We start from the raw sequence: 12,665 nt of genomic DNA, 5'->3' as shown, positions 1-12,665 counted from the left end.
TTTAAAATATAAATGCATATTTCTTCTGATTTGTTGAACCTTATAGACTTAACACCTATAGAAACCAACCAATGAATTCAGCACAATTCTCTTTTTTCTTCAGTGGAAGGGGAGGAGAGGAATTTTTTTTTTAGGAGAGGAATTCTTAAGAAAAACTACTAGAAATTTGAAGAGTACACAGAATGGCAACAATAATTAAACACACAAATAGTTCTGTTTTCTGGTCTACATATCTACAAACAGGATTCATAAATTCTTAAGTTTAGGCAAATTCAGAAGTTTATCCTAACAGCCATGATATGGAGTGATTTTTTTTTTTTTTAAATACACAAATACACATCTCTACACCCAGGTTGTGCTGGTTGTGAGGTGAATGTTATCTTGCATATTCCTTACTTTCAGGCATGAGTGTAACTCACATGTATCCTTGGGTAAAGAATATTCAGGGACTCTCAGTGCTAGGTAAGGAAGTTTTTTCCCAATCGGCACTAAGATCCTTATCCAACATAGAGGTCAACTCAAGAAGTATTTATAAAGAGCTTACTGTATGTCATTGGAGTGGCAAGTAATGGATTCAAATCCAAACTTAGATTTTGTGAAGTTGGGTTAGAATAAAACTAAACAAAAACTTCAAGACTGATACTAAAAAAGATTCAGATTCTTAGTGTTTCTAGCAGAATACAGATTATGGCAAACTCATAACTAATCTGGCCTAGAATTATATCCTAAGAATTAGAATGGCAAGGCAATTCATCTGCGCATTTTCTTCAGAGTTTTGATTAAAAGGGACAGAGGAGGTCAGTATACAAAACCTGAAGGATTTATGTGACAGCAGAACTATATATAAAATCAACCTTATTTTTCCTTAGAATGCAGGAATTATGTCCCCAAGAAGTTACTATCAGTATGAGCCAATATTATAAGGGTCTCACTAGGAATAAAATAAACAAAAAAAACCCCAAAACAAAGGAAACCAACATAATTTTGACTAACATGTCTATAGCTTGAAATAGAGAATTGCCACATGCTATGTTCTATACTACTCCATTTTCAAATCTGAGCAAAAAATAATGTAACAGAGACACTACAACTAACAGATAAAAGTTTATCTTTAAGATATAAAGTAATGAACAGAAGAAATGCCAGAAAAGTACAATGTCGTAGTCTTCAAAACAACTAAAGGGCCCTCCCTGATGGCACAAGTGGGTTAAAGCACAGCACTGCGAAGATGGCCACAGCAGCTTCGCTGCCAGGAGGTGATCCACACAACGCTGCAGACCTCTCCTGTCATCCACACAACGCTGCAGACCTCTCCTGTCTGGCCCGTTGCTCCCCTCAGCAGTGTACTTCATCAATCTGCCTGTTCTACTCCCCACTCTGACTATGGTCAATCTTCTCATCACCCCTTCACCTCTGGCCTGTACCCAGCTCTGTATGCATAAATAAATAAATCTTAAAAAAAAAAACAAACCTAGAAAATTCACACAAAATCGAAGTTTTTATAAATGTCAGATATTGTCACAAGCTATTTATTTAATCGAACTAATCTACTTATAATTTTCAAAAGTTATAAACTTACACTTAAAAATTTTCAGTTTAAAGTTTTACTGTTGAAGTAGTGTTTTCTGATGGTAGTTTTACAAATGTAATATTCAAAGTCTAATCTTCAAGTTCTATTTTCAATTACTTCTAATTTCTTAATGGAATCTCCAAGAAAAGATTTATCCACCATAATATATGAGAAGTCAGCTAAAATCTTAAAATTTCTTAATTTCTTAAATGTCTAGAATTATAGCAACTAGTGACAAAATCCTATGCTCACTAGGGCCACATATGGTCAGTACATGATGACTTTGAAAAATAAAAGAAAAATAAGAGATACCTGATGATGAAAAGTTTAGGAGTACTAAAACAATGTGGTCAACAACTACTTTGTGATCTTCCAATGTGATCAACAACTAGTTTGTGATCTCCCAAGAACAAAAAGAAAAATCTCATTTATGCACTCATTGTTTCCACTGCTTTGACATTTTTGTTTACTATTAGTTTCCAACACCAAAGGAAGAAAATAGAATTGTTAGTCATCAACATCACACCTAGCATCACGTTGCCCTATTGATCCTACTTTATGCAGTTCACTACAGTTGACATGCAAAGTTAGTAGCCATTTGGTTTTCTCCTGGCAACATGTTTCATTTAAATACTGAATACACTTTTATTTTTAAATTGCAAAATCTATAGGTGTATAATATAGTTGTTCCATTAGCAAATTGTTTGTGGCTCTCTTATTAGAATTAATTATATCTGCAAGGACACTATCTGGTACTCTGCTACTCCTCCAGTATTTTAGATGATTTCTCTAGCTATAAAAGCACTTCTGAGTAAGTAATTTTTATCTGGTAGTGGTATCAACTTATTTTCAGAATTAACTTAGAAAACATTCAATAAAAGGTAAAGGCTAATCACTTTTAAACATCAACTGAGTAGCCTTTAAAATATGCCAAATGCCAAAAAAATTTAGTGTTTGGGTGATGAATTTAGGCAGTTATAAACTTTATTTAAAAAGTTAAATTAGCTATTTTTAAGAGATAGAATAAGGATTTAAAAATGCCAACAGTTGTCCACTGCCAAAATGGTCACCCTACCCAAAGAAATTTACAGATTTAATACAATCCCAATAAAAATCTTGATGATATTCTTCAAAGAATTGGAACAAATATTATTGAAATTTATATGGAAACACAGAAGACCCTGATTAGTCAATGCTCTACCCATTAAAAAGGGGAAAAATAAATGATGTAAAAAAAATTTTTTTTAAATGCCTGAGAAACAAAAAAAAAAGAGGGGGGTGGGAAATAGTAGTATTTATTCAGGCTTCAAACTATATTACAAAGCTATAAAAATCAAAATAGCATGGTACTGAAATGAAAACAGACATACAGGTCAATGGAATAGATGAGAGCCCAGAAATAAAGCCACACGTGTATGGATAACCAATTTATAACTAAGGAGTGAAGAACATACATAGGAACAAGGAAAGCGTCTTTAATAAATGTTGTTGGGAAAACTGAAGTGCCACATGCAAAAGAATGAAACTTGACCACTATCTGACACCATACATAAAAAACCATTTGAAATGGATAAAAGACATGAATGTAAGACCTGAAACCATAAACTACATGTAAGAAAAACATAGTCAAACTACTCCATGACATAAACTTCACAAGTGTTTTTATAGATTAATTCTGACTAGCAAGGAAAATAAAGTCGAATATAAACACCTGGGGCTACATCAAAATGAGAAGCTCCTGTACAGCAAAAGAGACAGTAACCAAAATGAAGAGACACCTTACTAACTGGGAAAATATTTGCATAGTGCATATTTGACAAGGGACCAATACAGAATATCTACAAAAACTCATACAACTCAACCAGAAATAAACCCAATAAAAACTGGGAAGAAGAACTGAATAGGTCTCTTCTCCAAAGAAGACAGATGGTCAATTGGCACATGGAAAAATAATCATAACTTATCTTCAGGAAATGCAAATCAAAACCACAATGAGGTATCACTACACACCAATAAGAATGGCCCATATTAAAAACCAAACAAACCAGAAATAAATGTTAGCAAGAAGGTGGAGAAAAAAGGACCTGTTGTATGGTTGGTGGGAGTGTAGACTGGTCCAGCTCCTATGGAAAGCAGTGTGGAGTTTCTACAAATGACTACAAATAGATCTGCCATAGAATACTGCAATTCCACTCCTAGGAATCTACCCAAAGAATACAAAGACACTAATTTGAAAGGAAATGTGCACTTCTATGTTAAATGAAGAACTACCCATAATAGCTAAAATATGGAAATAACCCAAATGTTCCAAGATAAGTAGCTCAAGAAGATGTGTATGTGTACATACAAATAAAATGGAACACTACTCAGCAATTATGCCATTTTTTGTAATTAAAATGGAGGATTATGTTACATGAAATAAGCCACAGTGAATAAGATAAATACCAGATGGTGTCACTTACAAAATAAGAGAAAACAGTCAGGCAATGACAAACTTTAAAAACAACCCTTAAAAGCTGACCATAGATTTCAGGCATTCAATAGGGGAGATAGAGAGGTAAGAGAGAGCACAATAGACTATGGTGGAGAACTATGGATGCTTTGGTTGTGAGAGAGCTATAGTGATCACAATGAAGGGGAGAAATTCTATACTGCCAAAATATTAACAAGGATGTAAAACAATAGTACTTCATTTGTTTCTAATATAAAAGTATTATAACACAAATAAATTAAGTAAATAATCAGCAGTTACCAAGTAGCCACATATAGGGTCCTCCCTGTTGGCCTAGCAGGTTAAAGCATGGCACTTATGAAGCTCTCCGCAGCCACTGTAGCACACACTTCACCTGGCCAGGGAGGTGACCCACATGGAGAGGCAGACCTTTCCTGACTTGCCCACTGTTCTCCTCAGCAGTGTTCAGACAATCTGCCTGTTCTGCTCCCCACTGTCTCTGGTGAAACCTCACCATCCACACCTCTAGCCTGTACCCCAGTTCTTGTATGCATAAATAAATAAAGTCTTTAAAAAAATAAACATGCATACAAAATGTATTTTTCATATGAATACTTAGGAGGATATTTTATTTATATTTATTACTGTAGAGTTCATCCCTATTTATTGAAAAAGATGTCCCAAACTTGTAGATAAAAAGAACTGCAGTCACGTATTTAATAAATAATATTTATTTTTTATATACACAAAAGGAACTGCAGCCATTTATTTAATAAATAGTATGTATTTTTTCACAGATTTGAGCTTTAGATTTTAATGAAATAGAAAAGCAAAGAAGACAAAGGTTTTTGAAAAAGCATGAAGGTTTTAACAACTTGGACAAAAGCCAGGAAAGTTTAAATTAAAGCTAATAATTAGCTTTAATTCAGAATATTAATTCTTCCGCTTGTTTAGAGATTAAGTTGCAGGGTTTATCATGAATCAGCAAGCTTTGGAGTGATTTTATTTACTTATTTTTTTAAAGTTAGGATTTGCATTTTGTACTTATTTAGATATATTAAATTCCCTCAATGCACAAATGATGAGGCAGCTCAGAACCACAGAAATTGTTCCTTCTGGGTGTAGTCATCTCCACTAGAATTTTTAAAATAATGCATACTTGGAATATATATTCAGTACTAATGGAAAAGTATTATTGAACAGTATGAAAGTGCTATTCAGCTAACTTTAAAAAATGAAATAGTGCTTCTGGGGACAGAATGAATGGACCTTGAGGTGATTATGCTAAATGAAATAAGTCAGAAAGTGAGAGACAGATATGGAATAGTTTCACTGATCTGTGTAATATAATAAAAAAAAAATCAAAACACTGGCAAAGTACAGCAAAAACAACTCTCTTAGACTGTGAAGAATATATTGGGTTATAGAGGGAACAGGGGAAGAAAAGGGATAATGCATTGCACAGATTTGGTGGAGATTGAGTGAAGCTTGTGTATAGTATATATTAGGAGTAAAAATTAATCCCTAAGTTATACACACATGTAAACAGTAAATTAATAACAATAGTAAAGAATAAATGCATAACCAAAAAAGTAGTGCTCTTATTCAATTTCTGCTTCACCCAAGGGGCTCAATTTACCTCTTACAGAAACGCACTAAATCTTGGGTGAATTCTTACTGATTTACAGGAAAAGAAAATCTGTTAAAATAGAAAAAAAATGCATCTTCAATGTTCTAAGGCGAAATGATTTCCGTAAATTTCATTGCTACCTTCTTAATTTACAACTTTAAAAACAACACATTTGCAGTCCACTCACAGATGTTGAATTACCCTGGGAATACATACATAGAGAACTGAACTACAATTCCCCAAACGGGAAAAAGAGGGAATCTTTAACTTCTAGGAAGTCATCTACTTTAAAACGTCGAATTCTAATTCTTTAACGTCATTGAAAAGAGGCAGATTTCAAATCCATTTTCGAATCAATTTCAGCTGCTTGAGTACTCAGTAGTGTCAAATACTGTGATTTCAAAAAAGATATTCAAGAAAGCCGCTGATTAATCTTAAATTTCGCTACAATGAAGTGTGACTGGCTTCTGCTTCAAGGCACCGTAAAATGTGGTGTTATGGTCTCATATTTAGCTATTTAAACCTTGTTTACACTGCCAGCGAAACGAATTCGCAAGATTTTCTTCCCAACATCCCGGCACCATCAAGGAGGAGCTAATTTTCCAGTTCTCGGAGGGCGGGCAACGCCAGCCGTCCTCAGCGGGTCCAGATTCGGACAGAAGCCGCCGTGCCCCTCGGAGAGGCCGCGGGGCAGCGCGGCCTCCAGCCCGCGACCTTCGGTGCAGGAACACGCCGCCAGCTCCGCTCCGGCCGCCGCAGCCAGAGGAGAGGGCGCTCTCGCGCGTCCTCCAGATCACCTTCAAGGGGGCGGGGAGGAACTGCAGGGACAGGTCCACCTAACGACCAGACAGCGCCAATATTCACTCGCAACTCGCCCCGCTGGCCCGCCCGCGAGCCGCCGCAGGCGCCCAATCGCCGGCCGGTTAACAGTCTTCGCCCCGAGAGTCCAGAACTTGGGGGAGGGGCCGTTAGGACCTAAATTAAGAAATCGAGTCCCCGAGTGGTAGGAAGTGGGAGGTTCGGCCTGGGCTCCGCCGGCGGAACGCCCCCTCCCCGCCCGCCCCGCCTCCCCGCCGACCGGCTCTCGCGGGCCGGGTTCCCGGCGCGGGCCCCGCTGCCATCCGTGGTAAACAAAGGCTCGCGGGGGGTGGGGGCGGAGTAACGGTCAGGTGACAGTGCTGAGTACATTTCGCAATCGCTTTAATGGGGCTTCTCTGGCCCGTGGCCCGGGGACCCTACCTTGACCCCGTCCGTCCTTCTCGATTGGACAAACGTTCGCCCCCACCCGACGGGAAGGCTTGGTGTGGGACGTTCGCACTGTGTCTCTCCGAATAAGAAAAAGCAGCGCCCGCTCTAAGCCCACCGCCAGCGTGTTGGGACCGAATCGCCACTCACCCGCAGCGGCCCCCAATTCCGAGGCGGCGGGTGGCTCGCACCTGCTCCCCCACCCCCCACCTTGCAGCGAGCCCCCACCCAACACGGCCCCGGCAGGGCGCGCCTGCAGCGCCAAGGTTCCGGGGCGGTAGAGCAGGCGGCGGGGGGTGGGGGGGTGCTCTCCCTTCAGGGCTGTCTTTACCCAGCTGGGGCTGGCGACCCCTGAGGGAAGCCGGGAAGTCCCTCGCCTCTGACAAGGGCCCTGCAGCCTCATCGCAACCACTCCGCCGAACCCCCGTTTAGTTCTGAGAGGCCGATTGCCGCTGGCTCCCCTCCCCCAGACACCCCGGTGGTCATGAACTCCGCCGCCCCTCCGCCCTCGGCTCAGGCCGGCTCCTCGCCTTTCGGCTGGTCTCGGAGCTGTCACCCACGGGTACCTCTCGGCTAAGGCTGGAAGCGACCAGCAGCTGCGGCCCGCTCTGTCCCTCAGCGGCCAGCGGTGCAGCGCACTCTCCAGCGCCGGCGTCTTCCCAGCCTCCGGTCTTTGCAGCAGCTCACAACAAAGGAAACATGTGACCGTCCGGGCCAAAACAGTGAACGTCACCGACCCTTAGCCAATCCGAGTGGGTGCCCTCGGCCCTGGTGTACCCTGGGAGCTGTAGTTCTCTCTCCGGGGCAGCCCCTGGGACCCCAGGGGTAAAACAGCTATAGGCGGGTGTCAGAAGTGGAGATGGAGCAAACACAATCCCGGGAGTGCTGATTCTGAAACACTTAGTTTGAAGTAGAGACAGGTTGATGAAATGCATCCTGTGTTTGGAGCCAGCGAGAAACCCGAGCCGTTTGTTTGTTGCCACGTCCCAAGGCAAAAAGCACTTTACCGTGAATTCGCACAACCGAGCAGCCTGGAATAATGTTTAGAGATCTTTTCATTTGGTTTTTGGATGTGCAATGGAGGGTTTGAGGGGTGGTCTTCTCTCGTATTGAATTCTAGGTTATCTTATTATTTCAAAGATACGTGCAAATGGAACAAAGTTGTCGCAAATTCCTGTTTTCTAAGACAGACCTCAAAGGATATTGTTTTTAAAAAACATTGCAGAATGTTTTTTAAAGAGAAGTATACCTCCTGATTGTGAAACATTTAACTAGTGTTTGGTTTCTGATACCAGAATTATAACTTCTCTCTTCTGTACTTTCCCTCTCTTCTGTACTTTATGAATAGTCGCGTCTTTATTAAGTAATGGAACCCCCAGAAAAAAGAGCAAGAATTAGCTTAGTGGATGGTGTGATGGGAAGGAGGGACCATAAAAGGCACAAGGGGCAGGGAATGGATAGGACTGGCCTGGAGAGAGATTGTCAAGTTAATTTAAAAATGAAAATACTGTCATTTATTGGGTTCCTGATAAACTCTAGACTCAATGTCAATCACTTTATTTATTTATTTAACTTATGGTTAAATCATTAATATTTGTTATTAAGAATATGTATTTATTGTTCAATGTTGAGTCAAATAGTATGTAGTTTTCTTTCTTGTATGACTCCCTCCTTCCGCCTGCAGTTGGCAGACAACTAAGTGGCCTCAATAAACTGCGATAGGTACTCAGTATCTATCTGTTAACTGATAGAATTGTTTCTGCCACTTAAAGTAAGGGGACTTTGAGAAAAGAAAAATGCCACAGGACTCCTGGTATCTACCTGGATGTGCCTGCATGAGTCCTCAGACTCTCTTGGGTGCAAGGTGGTGAGTCATGACTGAGAGAGGAAGGCAGGTGGGGAGACTCACAGGACAGACAGCCTGGGCACAATGCCAGAGCCAACTGGTGGGTGTGGGAGCTCCACAGGTGGGGGGCCAGTGGAGGGCCATCTACTCACTGCTCAAGCCGGTGCTCGTGGTCAGGTAGCAGCCTTAACCTCATCTGGAAAAAGAACTGATAGGATTAGTGTGATGGGGGAGGTTGCAAAATTAAGCATGTGTAAATAATAATGTAATTCACTTTTTGGAATGTTTCCAATCCAGGCCCCTGGTATTTGGAGGATGTGGATACTTGAAATAGAGTGGTAGGGGAGGATCCAGAGGGTTTTTAGAACTATTTTCCCTCCTTTCAGGGAATATAGTGTCATACTCTGTGTTCTTGCAAATACCTCAGGACATTCTTGTTCTACTCTCCAGAGCACACATAGCCACATAACCATAGTTCCTCTGGTCATTCTTTTATTTCTAGCCTGCTCCCCTCCCCCAGGCAGACGGTGGTCAGGATGTAGTAAATCATCACTTCCTGAATATTCCTTGCCCCAGACTTCCTTGCCTCCCCACTTGGTTTCTCATGCTTGAAGTCCCTCCTTGTTCTCCATTGCAGTAGAAACGCTGGTCATCCTTTAAGGTCCATCTCTGGGGCCACCTCTTGTGAAGGGCCTTCTTGAGTCTCTCCCCTCTCTCTCAGCTGTTATGAAGCGGTATACAACTCCCACATCCTTTAGAATGTGTCACTTGCTGTATGTTTATTTGCTGTTTTTTTTTTTAAGGATTTATTTAATTTATGCATACAAAAACTGGAGTGTAGGCCAGAGGTGCAGGGGGTGAGAGGATTCACCAGAGACAGAATGGGGAACAGAACAGGCAGGTCTACTGAAATACCTGCGGAGGGGAGCAGTGGGTAAGAGGAGAGGTCTGCTCAGGCTCCATGTGGGTCAGCTCCCTGACTGGGGATTGAACTCAAGTTGCAGTGGCTGGCAATAGCTTGATAGTGCTGAGATTTTAACCCCTGTGCCACTAGGGAGGCCCCTTGCTGCATGTTTATAACAAGCTCCTGAATACAGCTGGGTTCCTTGACTAGTTCTGGACCCAGCATTTTGAGCTCCTTCCTTGAAATAAATCTCACTTGTGAAGCACTGATGAATAGAGATTTTACTGAAGGTTCCACAAAGAATCATATCGCACCACACAGTGCAACACTTCATACACACTGTAAACAGCTCTGCTCCCTCACATCAGCTGCTCCCTTGGTACCAGCTACTCCTTTATTCCCACCAGACACCCTCTCCCTTTGGCCACCAGTTGGGTTTTCTCTCTCCCTCTGATCTCACCACTTTCCTTCTAGACAACCCCTTCCCCATTCTTACGCTTTAATTTGCATTTTCATAATCATCAACTTTCAAACAAGAGAGTTCCATTCTTTACAAGAGAGAGAATATCATGAATAACAAATCATCTCTGGCCACCCGCCCACACCCAGTTTTCCTCCACAGATTTACTGACACCTCAGCAAGTCTGTTACACAATAACCCCTCAGAGTGTTGAGTGAAGGGAAGAGCAAACACAATGCACTATTTGCTCTTGGCGCCCAGGCCTCTCCACTGGAAGTCCACCTGCCCCTCCTTCTCGGTGAAGTCAGATGTGACTTGCCTCTGAAACCCTTTTGGATGCATAGATGCAACCCTCCCTCACTGTGTGGTTAATAGGAAAGACTCAAAATACCCTTCTGGAGCCCAACTCCCTCACCCACCAGTTGAAGCCTGGGGTCAAACATAGTCACTTTAACATACAACAAGGAAAGATATGACTGGAAGATTTCTCATTGTGAGCGCTAAGAAAAGACAGAGTAAGTCTTGCTTACCTGGAAGGTGAGCTGTCCCTTTTCCTCCCTGAGCTTTTCTGTAATCTGGAGGTTGCCACGAGGTGTCCTTCCTTACAAGAGCAACTAGAGGTGAGCATTTCATCTCCTGCTAGGTGGGGTGGGGAAGGTGGTGGTGGCTGCAGTTTTTGCGTGGCTTCTGAAATTGTCCTTCAAACAGGTTGAGGTCAATGTGTGGCTCCAGGATCCTGTTGGTGACCAAACCTTCCACACGAAACGCAGATAAAGGGGATAAGTCATCACCTTGAGCCCGGACTCCAACTCCAGGGATGCACTTGCATTCCCCCTGCACTTTGATTACTGCTTTTCTCCTTCATTCTTCTGTTCAAGGACATCTGACTCCATCTCCCTCTCTTCTTCCTTAATTAAAGGAAGAAAAAATTTAAAAAGATTTAAAAAGATTTGTTGTAAATTATTCCTGCCCTGACTGTTCAGAAGTCTGTCCTAGAAATTCTGGGTGGGCTCTCAACCATCCGTGGATAGATCACTGAACTGTGCTAAGAGTGGGAATAAGAGTGGGAATATAGTCATTTTAAAAATTGGCCTGAACTTGAGACCAGATGGGTGAGCAGGAGCAGATACTTTTTATATATGTTCATACTTGAGAGTTTTGCAGTGTCTTGTGAAAAGGTACTATGGGTGTACCTTGGAGAATTGGACCCAACTAGAATAGTCAGGGTGTAGCAGGGTTGGGGTGGGAGTGGGGTCACACCAACTTTCCCTACTGAATACACAGCCAGGGAGTCTCACCTCTGGAGCTTCAGAAAATAGAATGAAACCTGCAACTTGCAACAACCTGGTTGAATCTGTTCCCTCCTTCCCCCCTCCGCCCCCCATACTTAAGTACTTACAAACTTTAATTTCTTACAATCATAAATTAAAACAAATTATATTTAGTTTCTTACATCACTATTAATTTTTGGACAGTATTTCGTTTCTCTGGTCAGGTGGAGTTCCCGTAGTTCTCCCACCACCACAGCGCCTGTGAACCTAGTACTCTCCCCTCCCTAATTGACCGTCTTCCACCTCCTCCCATGCTGTGTGTGTTAGATCTATCCACTTGCAAACTTTGTCTTTTTTCCGGACACTTTTTTGATTTCTCTATATTCTGCATATAAATGAAACGCACACAGATAAATCTGGTGGACATTAGGTTAAGTGAAGTAAACCAGATGCAAAAAGACAGATATTGCATGATCTCAACTATATGTGGAGTCTAACCAAGTTGAACCTGTGGAAGAGCTAATGTTTAACAACACTGTATACTTGATATTTGCTAGGAGGATAAATCTTAAATGTTGACACCATATCAAAAAAAAGTAAGAAAACATAACTATGTAAGATGATAGATGCACTAATTAGCTAGATTGTGGTAATCACTTCATAATGTTTTACAATAAGTATACCAAATCATCAAATTGTGCACCTTGAATATATATATATATAATTTTTACTTGTCAAATACACTTCTCTGACATTTTTTAAATAACTTGACTGTATCTCCTGGTGGGGGTTGGCTTATTAGGAATTGGTTCTTTATTCAGTTCAGCACTATATTAAGTCCTTTCCTTAACCAAAATATCTTTTCATCTATTAAAATGTCATTTAAGCATCTTGACATTATATGAGAACTAAATTCCTAAATTGTAGTAATTCTAAGTACTCTATGGAGTTACTAGGATAAGATATTTTTACCATAGGTATTTTAAAAAAAATCATTTATGCATACAGAACTGGGGTACAAGCTAGAGGTGCAGGGGCCATGAGAGGATTCACTAGGACAGGCAGATCAATGAAGTATACTGATGAGGGGAGCAGCGGGCGGGTCAGGAGAGGTCTGCCATGCCATGTGGATCAGCTCTGGGTGGGGTATGGAACTTGCACTGAGGCGGCTGTGTCCTAACCTGTTGTGCCCCCAGGGAGGGCCCTCACTTTTGTTTGTAAAGTATTATTATGATGCAGTTCTATAATACAGTAATGCTTTGCAATCTTAAGTGCAAAAATGGAACA

At 41.4% G+C, this 12,665-nt stretch overlaps 1 protein-coding gene across 2 annotated transcripts in view; it reads right to left on the bottom strand.

Annotated features, from left to right (window-relative positions):
• The window catches only part of KLHL24 (kelch-like family member 24), a 33,864-nt gene extending 26,303 nt beyond the window's left edge, over window positions 1-7,561 (bottom strand). The window contains exon 1 of one of the 2 annotated variants that reach the window (XM_012734048.1): window positions 7,464-7,561. The gene's annotated coding sequence lies outside the window, so the exon portion shown is untranslated. Of the gene's footprint in view, window positions 1-5,661; window positions 5,688-7,463 lie in introns of those variants that run through there. The other variant, XM_012734051.1, reaches the window with a different exon arrangement.
• Between the last annotated feature and the right edge of the window lie 5,104 nt (window positions 7,562-12,665).

The sequence above is a fragment of the Condylura cristata genome, unplaced genomic scaffold (assembly GCF_000260355.1).
Source record: "Condylura cristata isolate star-nosed mole 26May11 unplaced genomic scaffold, ConCri1.0 scaffold00003, whole genome shotgun sequence".
NCBI classification, from domain to species: domain Eukaryota; kingdom Metazoa; phylum Chordata; class Mammalia; order Eulipotyphla; family Talpidae; genus Condylura; species Condylura cristata.
The sequence above is the reverse complement of the archived record's forward strand: the minus strand, read 5'-3'. Positions and strand labels throughout refer to the sequence as shown.